Source organism: Anolis carolinensis, chromosome 3 (genome assembly GCF_035594765.1).
Source record: "Anolis carolinensis isolate JA03-04 chromosome 3, rAnoCar3.1.pri, whole genome shotgun sequence".
Taxonomy (NCBI): domain Eukaryota; kingdom Metazoa; phylum Chordata; class Lepidosauria; order Squamata; family Dactyloidae; genus Anolis; species Anolis carolinensis.
Window position 1 is genome coordinate 109,628,519 of NC_085843.1, and position 15,506 is coordinate 109,644,024.

Here is a 15,506-nt window from a genome sequence, read left to right on the forward strand (position 1 = left end):
TGGATAAGCAAATATCTTGGATTATAAGGACTGATCAAGGAAAAGCTTATTAAGCATCAAATTAGGTTATGATTTTACAAATTAAGCACCAAAACTTCATGTTATACAACAAATTTGACAGAAAAAGTAGTTCAATACGCAGTAATGTTATGTTGTAATTACTGTATTTATGAATTTAGCACCAAAATATCACGATTTATTGGAAACATTGACTACAAAAATGGCTTGGATTATCCAGAGGCTTGGATAAGCGAGGCTTGGATTAGTGAGACTCTACTGTATTAGTTCCTTGCAAAGAGCGGTCTAAAGCACAAGCCCTTGGCCATTGTTTAGGTCCCCCTCCACACAGTTGTATAAAATCTGCATTGAACTGGATTATATGGCAGTGTGGACTCAGATAACCCAGTTCAAAGCAGATATTGTGGATTATCTGCCTTGATATTTTGAGTTACACGGCTGTGTGGAAAGGCCCTCCGTTATCTCTCTTACATTCACTTGAAAAAAATAAAATCAATCAGGTAGGAGAAGAAGCCAAATGGCTCCCAGTGAGTTTCTTTTTTATTTTTAAGGGATTGGGTGGTTGGATGGTCACATGTCATCCTGAAAATATTCAGGATGGGACATGGACAGCCAATGTGTTTTCCCCCCGGTGTGAGTAGATTTAAACCCCTTTTGGAGCAAGTTTCCTAAACCTGCTTTGAAGTGGGTTTAATGTATGTGTGGAACCAGCCAGAGTTATGTCTCTTACACTCAATTGAAAAAAACAAAACCAAACAAAGTCGTGAATACTTTTTAATTTATTGAGTTACAAACAATTTATTCTACATTTAAACATATTGTTAACACAAAGTAAAAACAGAAACAGCTCAATGTAATTTTTGGAATCAACACACAATAAAAACTACTTTTTAAAATATTTACACCCCTTTAACATTAAATATAGTTTTTCAGATAGTAGTTGATCAAGAGATATGGATGATCCATAATGGGGACAGGTTTCCGTGCCACTGCTACTGGTGGATTGTATTGGAGTGACCATAATGATAGGATTGGGCCACATCTGAAATATCTCACTGAGAATGAAGAAAAAACTGGTTGGATGGAATCCTAAGGCAAAAATCCCCACATAGATGGCATACGCAAGAGTCTGCTCATAGGGAAGAGCAGGCAAACGGAAGGCAATGGGGAATTTAATCTCTTCATGTGCTAGTACAGAATGCTCATTCCACAAAAGTGGAATAAGAATAATGAAACCAGACAGTACGTTTAGAATTCCCCCAACCCAGAAAAAATTGAGCAAAGCATTTTTAGGTCTAGCCTTTTGGAAAAGGTTCCACAAGGCAAAAAACATGAAAACAATAGCTAAGGATAGCACAATGCTAGCTAAATACACCAGATCCTGCACGGTAGCAATTCTCTCTGGAAGGAACCAATCGTCCTCCAGGAATTCCAGGCACTGCCTCTTTGTGGGATCGCCGTCAGGAGGAGGTCTCAGGAAACAGACTCCCCAGATCCCAACTCAGATCTTGCCACAGCGGGGCCAGGCATGGGATGCCACACTCTTCCGTTGTAGTAAGGCACAGGATCCAACCAATCACCGCAAGGACGAAGCCACACAAACAATGGTAAGCCAGTTGGATGAGCCGGGAGCACCTGGAAAGTGACCTTCAGCCAAGCCCAGTCTCACTCTGGACCACTTCTCCATGCTGAGAAATCTGCAGATAATGAAAGAAGGCAACCTGTATTTACTATTGATGGAATTGTGTACATGCTCACTCTCTCACATAGGAACCTCCCCTCTGTTTGGGAAACATTGTGGTACAAAGGTAAACCTTTTTCTGTGACAAACAGCCCCATGCCCTACTTGACCCACAGAAATGGGTAGCCTGTTGTAAGACATGTCATGATTAATTCTTTTGTTGGCAGGAATGTGCTGGATGGGGGCAAAGAAACTGAGGTGTGATCCTGATCAGTCACAAGGCAGGCCAGGGAATGGGGATCATACCTGTGCCAGGTGGGATTCAACCAGGGGATAGACATCAACAAAGAATGGCTTTTCCATCTCTTTCAAATGGGTTTCTGACCTGAAATACAAGACTCGGAGATGGCTAGTGATCTCTAAAGCAGAAGACCGGAATATGGTTTGGGCTCTTTGAGGCGCAAGAGCTGAACCTGGCTTGCAATTCATCCTAGATGCACCTGAACGGCAGTGGTGATCTTTGAATGGGGCGCCATGGAAACTGAACTTTCGAGTTCTGAAACCGTTTAGAATGTTGTCAGTAACTGAAAAACAGACCCTGCATCAGGGATAAGGGAAATGAAAATTATTCCAAAAGACTGTGAAATCATCTCAGGATTGAGAGTTAACATAAAGAAATCTGAAATTACGTATTTAGATGTAATTAAGATTAAAAAAAGGAAATAAATAGTATCACAGGAATAGGTATGTGCACAAAGAAATTAACATATTTAGGAGTGGAGATACAAAAGATATAGATAATATGGTCAAAAGAAATAATAAAGAAGCATGGAAGAAAATATCCAAGATAGTAAAGGGATGGAAAAATAAGAATTTGTAAAGCAGAAAAATGCTGTATTAGATAAGCATACATTGCATGTACCTCCAGTGTGGAAAAATACAGTTCTCAGACATGTGTTCATGGCACAGCCGAGATGTGATCCTACTTACTTAGGTGATCCCTCGTAGTTCGAGGACGATTGTCTTCCATCTCTATTGTTTTTTTGGGGGGGGGGGGTGTCCATAGGTGGCTGAAGAGACCTATTCTTGATCTGCATGTTCTCCCGCAGTGAGGACATCGGTTTCCAGGTGGAAGGCGGTCCCGATCAGGGTTGGCTTGACGGGCCTTTCTCTTGGCACGTTTCTCCCTTAAGCCCTCTATTCATGCCTCTTCGGACTCCACAGCACTGCTGGTTACAGCTGACCTCCAATTAGAGTGCTCAAGGGCCAGGGTTTCCCAGTTCTCAGTGTCTATGCCACAGTTTTTTAAGGTTGGCTTTAAGCCCATCTTTAAATCTCTTTTCCTGCCCACCAACATTACGTTTCCTGTTCTTGAGTTCGGAGTAGAGTAGCTGCTTTGGGAGACGGTAATCGGGCATTTGGACAACGTGGCCAGTCCAGTGGAGTTGATGGTGTAGTAGCAGGCATGGGCAAAATAAAGCCTCTGGGCGCTTACCTCAGACTCTCTTCGTTTTCCATGACCTCTCGGCATAAGGATAGGGGAAGAAGGCACGCAGCAGTTATGAGCCCTTTGGAGCGTTTTCAGCCACCGCGTGTCTCACCCTCCTCCTGGCATAATGCCGAGAGGACAGCCTGAAGATCAGGGAGGACAATCAGGGCATTTGCTACATGTCTTGTTTTCCTCCCAGCATAAGGATGGGGCAAGTAGCCCCATCCTTATGCCAGGAGGACAACCTGTGGATGACCGGGGCCCTCCTCCTCCCAGGCCCGTCCCACCCAGCTCATGCCCAGCTGCCCTCCCTCCTGGCCTGGCCCTTTTGGCCGGACCCACAATACGGCCCCAATGCAAAAAAGTTTACCCATGCCTGTCCTAGAGGGACAGCTGAGTCATTTCCTGTCCTCGAGGCAAGAAAATGAGTGGTTTGTATGTGCACTTCTTTCTCTGCCATGTGGTTGTTCTCTGCCATTTTTAGAGGCCTTGCCATGATTATCTACATTTTGTAATCAATCGCCATCCTTGTTTGTGTAAGGTTGTAAGTATCTATGCATACTAAGGGAAAACCTGTAAATAGTTATAAGTAGCAACTAAATTAAGAATAAACCTCCAAGGACTTTAGATGAAAGTCAGATTTCAAGAGTGCTTACTCAAGAGATGAGTTACTTTCCAAAGCCAGAGGTTATAAAACTGTGACCAGGACTCTGCGGTGTTTTGGTGATTGGAATCAATTGCTTGTCTGTGAGACAGTCTTCCTACTGCGCAGCTGGAGGAGAGAATTGAATTCATGTGCCTACCTAGCAAGGGTGTAGTGTGTTTTTAATCTACTTCTCCTCTTCCACCCCTCACTAACAGATTTTAGTGCTATGGGCAAAATAAAAGCAGTTAAAATGCTCTTAATCCCAACATTAATGTATCTATTTCAAGTCCTCCCATTAGAAATTAATCAAAGACAACTTAATAAAGATTGGGTTTTTGGAGAAAATAAATTTAGAACACCAAATACACACACACACACACACACACACACACACACACACACACACACACATATATATATGGGGCCCCTGGTGGCACAGTGTGTTAAAGCGCTGAGCTGCTGAACTTGCGGACCAAAAGGTCCCAGGTTCAAATCCCGGGAGCAGAGTGAGCGCTTTTAGCCCCAGCTCCTGCCAACCTAGCAGTTCAAAAACATGCAATTGTGAGTAGATCAATAGGTACCGCTCCGGCGGGAAGGTAACGGCACTCCATGAAGTCATGCCGGCCACATGACCTTGGAGATGTCTATGGACAACGCCAGCTCTTCGGCTTAGAAATGGAGATGAACACCAACCCCCAGAGTCAGTCACGACTGGACTTAACGTCAGGGGAAAACCTTTACCTTTTACCTATGACGTGAATAGCCAATTAATACCCTTAGAAGGAATAATGGAAAAGATTGGAAATAAAAACTGGCTAGAAGTATTGGGACTACATAACAAAACTTAAACAAGGGAGATACGGAAGGTAAATAGAAGATGAAAATAAGATGGAAGAGGTGGTTAAAAAAACACAGAAATTAAAGAAATGATTGGCAGGACTAATATACAAACTGATGGTCAAAGATGGTGAATATATGAGAAAGAAGGGCCACTGACGAGTCAAACGATAGAAAGCTTAATGAAGAAAATAAAAAAATAAAATTGAAAAATACAAAGAATTGGAAAAAAAGGTTTTATTAAATGGTATTGGACCCCAGCCCATATCTCATATATGATAAAAAGAGATAGGTCCAATGTGTTGTCACTGTTGGTATACTCATATGTGGTGGGAATGTTCAAAAGTTTAAAAAAAAATGGAAGAAAATAATGGAAAAAATGGAAGACGTATTTAAAATACCACTCAAAGTGAATGTAGAACTGATGTTAATGAGAGTACTAGGGAATAATAAGATTAATACAAAAGAACAAGAACTTTTCAAAATGATGATTCGAGCAGGACAAGCTGTAATAGCCATGGAATGGGAAAAAGGACTATGGAAAACTATAGACTACCTCTACCAGAGAAGTCAGCCATAGCAGAGCACTTGATGAACCAACCTGGACACAGCATATTATTTGAGAACACAGAAATGCTGGACCACTCTAACCACCACTATGTAAGGTTACACAGAGAAGCCATTGAAATCCACAAGCATGTGGACAATTTCAACAGAAAGGAGGAAACCATGAAAATCAACAAAATCTGGCTACCAGTATTAAAAAAAACCAGAGGAATTCCAAACATTAATCAACCAGGGCCAGCTAACACCTCCAAACAAAGGATTCCTCGAGGCAGGAAGCAGCCATTAAATGCCAATCAAGGTGATTAATTACAACATTCACACTGGCCTCCAACAGACAAGAGTTCTTTCTCCCACCCTGCACCTTCCACACATATATGCTTAGGTTTCCAATATACCTCACAAATTGAGGATGCCTGCCCTAGATGTGGGTGAAACATCAGGAGAGAATGCTTCTGGAACATGGCCATACAGCCCAAAAAACTCAAAACAACCCAGGACTATAGAAAATTGTAAAAACTATATTTATGATCAGGTCCAATCCAAAATCATAGCATATGTAATTTGGGAGGATACATAGAAGTATAAAACAGAAGAAATGAAAAATAAATGGAAGAAATATATTGAATGGATAGAAAGAGAAGCCAGTGTAAATATTGTACAGAAATTAAGGAAAGTGTGTGCATGGTTAAAGATAAATATATAGGGTAAATATGTGATCAGAGGGAAGGGTTATGTGGGGTGGGGAAGAGAATGTAATCAAAGAGAAGGATGTATAAAAAAAGAAGGTGCAGACAAAAGAAATTTTACATGAAAATGAAGTGTGAGTTTAAGCACCAATGGAAACTCAGTGTAAGCAAGATGTTGTAATGTTGAAACAATAAAAAAATGTGGAAAAGGTACCCCTAATACATAAACACAATGGGATTAATAAATAATTGAAATGATACCTAATTTTATTTGTTTGTGATTTCTGATTTTAGATTTATTTAGTTACATTTACATAGTTCCTGATTCTAGAGAATCAGTGTGCTATAATGATTTAGGTCTTGCACTAGGACTCTGGAGCCCCTTCTACACTGCCATATAAAATCCAAATTATCTGCTTTGAACTGGATTATATGGGAGTGTGGACTCATATAATCCAGTTTAAAGTAGATAATGTGGATTACCTGATTTGATCGTCTAGATTATATGGCAGTGTAGAAGGGGCCTGAGAAACCAGAATTTGAATCCCCATTTGGCCAGTGTAAAACAATTTTGACATGATTGTGCCGTGTGTTGCGTAGAGTCGGGAGGTAGGAAGGAAAGCTTTTTGTTTAATATTAAACATTAATTCTTTTAGATGAAAAAATAGGTATACACTTTTCATGATTTTTCATGGTCTTTCTTTTGTTGAGAACTCTGCTTGTCATAAGCAGCAAGGCAACATTTATCTCCTGTTGTACAAATTTATTGTTTACTAGCTTGGGGACCCAGCGGTGCCCGGGTCATTTGAGAAAGGCATTGTTTGCCTGTGTTCGAAGTATAGTGTAGATCCAGTGTCAGCTGGGTTCAGTTGGTGCAGGGAACTACAACTCCCATATGCAAGTTCCTTCATACACAGTCCATCCCCCCTCCCAACACTGCCCGGATGTAAAGTAAGTCATGGGGGCTCTATTTCTGTGGATGCAGGTAAACTATAACTCCCTTTCCCCTAAACTTTGCAATATGTTGTATTGGTTATGGGGGCTCAGTGTGCCAAGTGTGGTCCTGGTGTATCATCGGTAGGGTTAGAAGTGTTCATTCATTGCAAGTGAACTATAAATCCCAGTACCTACTACTCCCAAATCTTTAGGGCAATTCCCCTCCAAAACCCACCAGTATTCAAATCTGGGCATATCAGGTATGCATGGCCAGTTTGGCCCAGACCCATCATTGTTTGGGTTCATAGTGTTCTGGGTGTAGGTGAACTACAACTCCTCTAAATTTCCCAGTAGGAGTCACAGTGGTGTTACTTGATGCAGGGTGAACTACAACTTTCACCATGTGCAGTCAATCCCCAAACTCCTCCAGTAAGTTTAGTTGCTGCTCGGTTCTGGTGTGTTTGTTATGCAGACAGATAATTCCACACCAATGGAGAACCCTGGAATGCCTGCCTGTGGTGGAAGAAAAAGCAAAATCTAGGATGAAATGGTCCCCAAATGAAAGCATTCCTTGGGTGGTGGGTCATAGTGTTTGGGAAGGACATTGGCAGGGGCTGGGCTACATGTTCATGGAGCTCGCTGTAACTGCAATGTCAGTGCAAAGGGGTGACTTGCTGGATTCTGAGCCCTGGGAACTGTAGCCTGTTTGTGGAGGCTGGAGGCTGTCTGTGTGAGTGGACACCTGTGCCACATACACACATATGGGTTTTCGCTTTTATTATGGATTTAGTTTAGATTAGATTTAGATTAGATTTAGATTAGATTTAGATTAGATTAGATTTAGATGATATAATTTATGTTTAAATGGAGGAACTGAAGATATAGTAAAATGTTTGGTGGTTTATTAAAATCAGCAACCCTTTCCCCACAAAAATAAAAACAAAACACAGCAACAACAAAGTTTGCAGATGGATAGTACAATTGGCTGAAAATGTTCAGAATATTGAGTCCGATCTAAAGGCCATTCTGTGCCTTCTGGGACATATTTAGGAACTAGAAATCCACAAAATTGTGTTTTAAATCTTACTGTGATCTTTGTTTTGGTCCAGTGATATAACTCACAAGTTTTGTTGACTGATCAAGCGTATTGAATTCTGTAACCTAGCTGACAGACAGACAGGCTGATTTAAAGATTTTTAATGAGGTAAATGATTTCAATTCAACAATCAAAAACAGCTTTTTACATTCTAGTATCCAGAGTTTGCCAAACAAGGCTAAAACCTTTTTATTTAGGCAGGCTTTTAAAGAAGATGCTTTGAAAGATCAAGTTAGGGGATGCTGTGGTTTTAGCTTTAAATACATTTCTAAGCAGTTTTGTGGATTTTAACTGTTAATTTTTTAATAGTACGGATGTTTAATTCTATTCTAATGTTTGCGTATTTTTGGATTTGAAATTGTATTGAAATGCTTTTAATGTAAGCCGCTTTGAGTCTCCTTTGTGGAAAGAAAAGGAGGGGTATAAATAAACATCATGATCATCATACACTTGTGTATGTTCAAAAGTTTCTTTTGACTGTTGCTTTGAAACATTTTTTTATACCATGCTGAAATCAACTCCATTAGAATGGTGGAAGCCTAATACATTTTAGAGGCAGGAAAGGAGCAGGAATGTTTGCCTCTGATGGCCTGAGAAAGGCTGGATCTACACTGCCCTAGATCGGATCCCAGATTACCACCTTATCCCAGATTATCTGGCAGTGTAGACTCATATAATCCAGTTCAAGACAGACAATCTGGGATCAGATCCCGGGATATAGGGCATCATAGAACCAGCCCCAATGAAATTAATGAAAGCCAAATGGACAGATTTCCATCATAATTTATGTAAGCATCTCTCTATTAATTTGGATAGAGAGCCTGCCTCTTGCCTCCCCCGCATTTAAAAAATTGGCTTTATGAGCTGCACACTGTAAAACAGTTTGTTAGTTAGTTCCAAAACACAAGTACAGTGATCGCAACCAAATTATATGTTTGGACTCTATTTCCCAGAATGTCTATACCTTTTACTTTCTCGGCTTTTAAAGGAAAAGCCCATAAGTTTGGCCTGCGTTGTCTGGAAACGGCTTGTGTGCAACCCTATCCTAGAGTGTTCCCATAATCCCATAACCCCGGTTCCATCGTGCCCGTGGCAGAACAAAAAGGAGCAAGGGTTTTGTGATGCGGAAAGCACAAAAGGGACCACATAATATTCGTTCCTCGCAAAGAGTGGTCTAATAAAGCATAAGAGCTTGACTATTGTTTGGAACGGGTGGCACGGTGTGTTAAAGCGCTGAGCTGCTGAACTTGCAGACCAAAAGGTCCCAGGTTCTATCCCGGGAGCGGAATGAGCGCCCACTGTTAGCCCCAGCTCCTGCCAATCTGGCAGTTCGAAAACATGCAAATGTGAGTAGATCAATAGGTACTGCTCTGGCGGGAAGGTAACAGCGCCCTATGCGGTCATGCCAGCCACATGACCTTGGAGATGTCTATGGACAACGCCGGCTCTTGGGCTTAGAAATGGAGATGAGCACCAACCCCTAGAGTCGGTCACGACTGGACTTAACGTCAGGGGAAACCATTACCTTACTGTTTAGAACTCTAAGGGCCCATCCAAACAGGGCCCATATCCGAGGCCCTCTCGTATTTTTACTGGAGGCGTCCAGTAAAGAAGGATTGATTTGAGACAAATCAGGAAAATCCTGCTTTATCTCGAATTAATTTGACAGCCCATTATATCCGCGCCTTTGTAAAAGGCCCTGGCCTACTGGGCCCTGTATGGGCAGGCCCACAGCGAGTCCTGGGACTTCCCTGGGGCCTGTCCACACACCCATCTCGCACATTTTGGGCTCCTGGAGCCCAGAGATGTGAGATGGACCCTCTCCCTACCCCCCCCCCCCCCCAAAAAAAAAACCCCTCTCAGAAATAAAAAGGAAACTCACAGGGAGCCATTTGGCTTCTCCTCGTGTCTGATGGAACATACCAAATGACGTCCAAAAAGAAGGGGGGCCCAAATCGTTCCTGGCTCCCTCAGCCTTTTCACGTGTCAAAATATTGCTGCTGGTGGATTGTATTGGGGTGACCAGAATGATAGGATGGCCTCCATTAGGCCTCATCCGAAATTTCTCACTGAAAATGAAGAAGAATCTGGTCACCTGGAATCCTGAGGCAGAAATCCCCACATAGATGGACAAACCAAGAGTCTCCTCATAGGGAAGAGCAGGCAAACGGAAATCAGTGGGGAACTTTATCTCTTCATTGGCAAGTAAAGAGTGCATATTCCACAAAAGTGGGATAAGAATGGTGAAACTAGGCAGTACATTTAGAACTCCCCCAACCCAGAAAAAATTGAGCAATGTGTTTTTCGGTCTTGCATTGTAGAAAAGGATCCACAAAGCAAAAGATATGAAAGCTAGAGCTAAGGACAGTACAATACAAGCTAAAGACATTAAGTCCTGTGCAAAGAAAATCTCCTTTGGGGGGAACCAGTGTTCATCCAGGAACTCGAGGCATTGCTTTGTGGAATCACCATCAGGAGTAGGTTCCACGAAACAGACTCCCCAGATCCCAACCCAGATCTTGCCAGCGTGGTGCCAGGCATGGGATGCCACACTCTCAATTCCTCCGCTCCCATTGCAGTAAGGCAAAGAACACAACCCATCACTGCAAGGACGAAGCCACGCAAACGGAGGTAAGCCAGTTGGATGAGATGGGCTGCACCTGGAAGGTGACCTTCAGCCAAGCCTAACCTCCGTCTGAACCACTTCTCCATGCCGAGAAATCTGCAGATAATGAAACAAAGCAACCTGTACATACTATTTATGGAGTTATGCATATGCACATTTTCTCACACGGGAACTTCCCCTCTGTTTGGGAAACTGTGATACATAGGCAAACCTTCTCCTGGTAGGAAACAACCTTTTTCTGTGACAAACGGCCCCATGCCTGACTTGACCCACAGAAATGGGCAGCCTGCTGTAAGACAGGTCATGATTAATTCTTCTGTTGACAGGAATGGGCTGGATGAGGGCAAAGAAACTGAGGTGTGATCCTGGTCAGTCATGAGGCAGGCCAGTGAATGGGGAACACGGGACCTCTGCCGGGTGGTATTCAACCAGGTATAGATATCCTCTTTCCAATGGGTTTCTGACCTGAAACACAAGACTCGGAGATTGATGGTGATCTCTAAATCAGAAGACCGGAATATGGTTTGGGTTCTTTGAGGCGCAAGAGCTGAACCTGGCTTGCGATCTGTTTGAGATGCACCTGAACAACAGACCGGCAGTGGTGATCTTTGAACGGAGCGCCACGGAAACTGCTCTTGCGAGTTCTGAAACCGTTTGGAATGTTGTCAGAAACTGAAAAACTGAAGATCAGAAGGTCAGAGGCAGAGTCTGGCCTGGGCATTGGGGCCTTTGCAGGGGTGGGGGTTCCTGGCCCCCCAGAATATTTAGGAGGCGTATTTGCTTACCATTGGACATCAGCTCTAACAGTGGACCAATGTATTTCATTTTTCACAAACAGGAAGCAACTCAGCAGTCCCATGTGGACATTAATTCAATGGACATTAAAAGCTGTAAGTACATAAACATAGCTGCAGGGTTTTTTTTTAAATGTATGCCATCCTTCCACTCTCCACTGAACATAACAGTAGATATTATAGTTGTGTCAGTTGCAAAAGTGCTTTCCAGCATATTTATCCCAAGGCACCACAAGGAGGAGATGTGGTTTGTGAACATTGTGGGTGTTCAGCTTGCATAGTGTCCTGAAAAAATGAAGAGAAACAGAAGTCGCCCGCATCTTTTTATCTGACCTCATCTACACCACCATGATCCACATGATCTCATTTGAACTGGATTATACGAGTCTACACTGTCATATAATCCAGTTCAAATAATATAATCTGGATTTTATATGGCGGTGTAGAAGGGTCCTAAGAATCCCATTGTTATACAGCTAGGGTCACTTGAGCATCCTCCTCAGTTGTGGACCACTTCTTTTGGGGAGAACCTTGAGCCGGAAAGGATTAGCATTTATTTACTTTTATTTTTTCTTTCTCTCCACTCAGAACTGTTTCAGCTTTTGACAGCTCCTTTACTTGCCTTTCAGTATTTGGAGCATGTGAACAAATGCTGTGCTACTTATCTTTGACCTACTTTTCTTGAGAGACTCAGTATATCTCTCAGGAATACGGCAGACATCATTGTGAATATAGAAAGCAGACAGACACCTCTGTCTTGGAGTCAAGGTGGCACGAATAACCTATTCACCATTTGGTATGAACAGAAGGGACAGCGGTATCTTAAAGAGACACAGAAATCTATATATATAAAAGAGTGATGGCATCAGGGCAGTGGACAAAACAACAAAAGTACAGGCCCCCCAACCTCGAAATTTGACAACACAACCCATCATCCATGCCTCCAGGTTGATACAACAAAAAGAAAAGAAAAATAAAGTCCTAATTAGAGGGAGAGCAATAATTTTTTTTATCCAATTGCTGCCAGTTTAGAGGGCTAATCTCTGCCCACTTGGTTGCCTAGCAACCAGCCAAGGGACAGCCAGGCTTCAGTTAGGGGACAGGCTGATTTAGGCCTCACTTAGGCTTCTTCCACAGATTATCTGATTTTCACTGGATTATATGGCAGTGTAGACTCAAGGCCCTTCCACACAGCTATATAACCCATTTAGAATCTTACATTATCTGCTTTGCACTGGATTATCTTGACTCCACACTGCCATTTAATCCACTTCAGTGTGCATTTTATACAACTGTGAAGAAGGGGCCTCATATAATCCAGTTCTAAGCAGATAATTTAAGATTATCAATATACAGTAGAGTCTCACTTATCCAACATAAACAGGCCGGCAGGATAAGTGAATATGTTGGATAATAAGAAGGGATTCAGGAAAAGCCGATTAAACATCAAATTAGGTAATCGTTTTACAAATTAAGCACCAAAACATCATGTTATACAACAAATTTGACAGAAAAAGTAGTTCCATGCGCAGTAATGCTATGTAGTAATTACAGTAGAGTCTCACTTATCCAACACTCGCTTATCCAATGTTCTGGATTATCCAATGCATTTTTGTAGTCAATGTTTTCAATATATTGTGATATTTTGGTGCTAAATTCATAAATACAGTAATTACTACATAGCATTACTGTGTATTGAACTACTTTTTCTGACAAATTTGTTGTCTAAGATGATATTTTGGTGCTTCATTTGTAAAATCATAACCTAATTTGATGTTTAATAGGCTTATCCTTAATGCCTCCTTATTATCCAACATATTCGCTTATCCAATATTCTGCCAGCCTGTTTATGTTGGATAAGTGAGACTCTACTGTACTGTATTTACAAATTTACCACTACAATATCACAATGAATTTAAAACACTGACTACAAAAACATTGATTATGAAAAGGCAGACTGCGTTGGATAATCCAGAACATTATATACGTGAATGTTGGATAAGTGAGATTCTACTTTAATATGAAATAATTACTGGGATAGAATAATGCAGAACAATATAATCTCTAAAACCAGGACAGTAAATAAACAGGGGAATTCCACACAGGAAACAATCAGGGCCAGCTAACACCTCCCAACAAAGTATTCCCATCATCAAAGTCTGGCAAATCCTCTGTTTTCTCAGGGCCACAGACAGTAGAAGCACATAAAATATCGCAAACAACACCACTCTGAAAACAAGGGAATTCCAGACAGGAAACAATCAGGGCCAGCTAACACCTCCCAACAAAGTATTCCCATCATCAAAGTCTGGCCAATCCTCTGTTTTCTCAGGGCCACAGACAGTAGAAGCATATAAAATATCGCAAACAACACCACTCTGAAAACAAGGGAATTCCAGACAGGAAACAATCAGGGCCAGCTAACACCTCCCAACAAAAAATTCACTCAGGGAGGAAGCAGCCAGGCTTTAAAGCTGCAAGGCCATTACATCCTAATCATTTTTCCTAATTGCAGCATTCATACTTGCCTCCAACAAACAAAAAAGCCCAATCAGAAATATTGTATATTCACAACCTTTAGGAAATAATATCCCCTGATGGCGCAGCGTGTTAAAGCGCTGAGCTGCTGAACTTCTGGACCGAAAGGCCACAGGTTTGAATTAGGGGAGCGGAGAGAGCCCCCACTGTTAGCCCCAGCTTCTGCCAACCCAGAAGTTCGAAAACATGCAAATGTGAGTGCATCAATAGGTACTGTTCCGGCGAGAAGGTAACGCCGCTCCATGTAGTCATCCCACATGACCTTGGAGGTGTCTACGGACAACGCCGGCTCTTCGGCTTAGAAATGGAGATGAGCACCAACCTCCAGAGTTGGACACGACTGGACTTAATGTCTGGGGAAAACCTTTACCCTTGACCTTAACTACCACCAATTCCTCAATACTTTATTTCCCAGACCACCAGACTTCGCCACAGCAACGCGTGGCCGGGCACAGCTAGTATCATATATTTTAGGAGGTGGCACAGGAGGTACTTCTGACGACTTCAAGGGCATCTAGGGAGTTCCCACCACTGCCACCAAATGTGAAGACCTTCTCTGTCTCAATGCAATCGTGTCAAATGTGATACCTTGTGGTTCCTGGAAGATTCTAATCCCACATCTGGACATCACTGTCCTTGAACAGCTGGCACCCAGATAGCATGTGTATGATCTCATGCACTCCAATAACCTTAATGCAGCATTTTAGATGTACAAATGCATAATACAAAAATAATTCATTAAACGAGAGTGAAATCACAGTTTTTATTTAAATATGTGAAAACTAAGCAGGTTCATGTATATGTTAAACAGCATGGGGACAGAATGGAACCCTGAGGAACCCCCCAGTTCAATGGCTGGGAGTTCAAAAAGGAGTCCCCCAGCACCACCTATTGGGTACGGCCCTCCAGGAAGGACTGGAGCCACTGTAAGACAGTGCCTCTCGGTCCCATCACAACGAGACGACCCAGAAAGATATCATGGTGAATGGTATCGAAAGCTGCTCAATAATGTTGGGTTATCTAGCAATCATGCATGCATTTTCAATGTGGGATGGTTTATGTAGTTAGTTAGTTAGTTGCTTAGTAACCTGAGCCAAAGCTGCATTCCAAAGTTGATGGCACCAATTTAGGGGTTTTGCATGTGAAGTGGAAAAGGGGAGTATCCTTTCTGGGGACATACAGGAAGTCACATACACCTTTAGAATTTGGGGTATATAAGGGGAGACTTTTTTGTTCTCTCTCTTGATCCTGCCATGCTGCTTGCTGTTGCTCTCATACACATGTGGAACTTCTAACTTCCATGATGCTGAGAGATATGTACGGTAGTATCCTGATGGAGATAGGCCCTGCATGATCTTGACCTACTATATATTTTGTATCCTGAACTATATTCTTTGGAAATAAGATGTTTTACCTATATGACCATCATCATACAAGATTGTGAGTAAACATACTTTTACTATTTTAATTTTGGTGTCTCTGATGTTTATTTTTATGCGCATGACTCTTTAAAGGGAAAGGGTGGCTGGCTATTTTGTTTTTCTTACCTCTGCTCAAATAAACCCCTAGTCTTCTGTGTTTTTGGCTACTTT

The 15,506-nt window shown here is 42.0% G+C and overlaps 1 long non-coding RNA gene across 1 annotated transcript; it reads right to left on the minus strand.

Moving 5' to 3' along the window:
- Nucleotides 1–779: 779 nt before the first annotated feature.
- On the minus strand, nucleotides 780–10,634 carry LOC134297536 (uncharacterized). Its single transcript, XR_010004307.1, has 2 exons — nucleotides 9,839–10,634; nucleotides 780–1,715 (listed from the first exon to the last, which is right to left on the minus strand). It is a non-coding gene; the product is annotated as an uncharacterized LOC134297536 (long non-coding RNA).
- Nucleotides 10,635–15,506: the final 4,872 nt, after the last annotated feature.